Consider the following 591-nt stretch of genomic DNA (forward strand, 5'->3'; position numbering starts at 1 on the left):
CGCTGCAGTAGTGTGTGTCGATTCTAGTTGCGTCGGATGTCGCATTCTCCAGAGATCAGTGAGGCACCTATCCTGCATCGTGTCTTGCAGCATTTTCAATGCCCTCCTATGTGTCTCAACTGATCATTGGGATCTATCCACCTCGTCGTCTAATGCTATGTTAAAGTACCCTCCCCATACTGTAGGGACATTTTGTAGTTCTATGAGTTTCCGCCAGATAGCATGATAGTATTCTGGTGCGTCTGTGTTAGGTGCATATATATTGAGTAGATTAATCCTTTGCCCCCTAAGCGATCCCGTGATCGCAATGTAACTCCCTTCTTTGTCCGAATGCACTTGTTCCACATGAAAGTGTAACCCCTTCCGGAATAATATTAACACCACTCTTGAGTATGATGAGTATGCTGCCCCGTGTACAGATTCCGCCCATCTTTTCCCTATCTGTGATGTCGTTTTAGTGTCAATATGTGTTTCTTGAATCATTGCAATGTCTATTTTTAACCTCGTGAAATAGGCCAGCACCAGACGGATTTTTTGGGTTGTTCAGACCTCTGACATTCCATGTAATCAATTTCAATTTATCTGACATCA

Source organism: Lissotriton vulgaris, unplaced genomic scaffold (assembly GCF_964263255.1).
Source record: "Lissotriton vulgaris unplaced genomic scaffold, aLisVul1.2 SCAFFOLD_1682, whole genome shotgun sequence".
Classification (NCBI taxonomy): Eukaryota; Metazoa; Chordata; class Amphibia; order Caudata; family Salamandridae; genus Lissotriton; species Lissotriton vulgaris.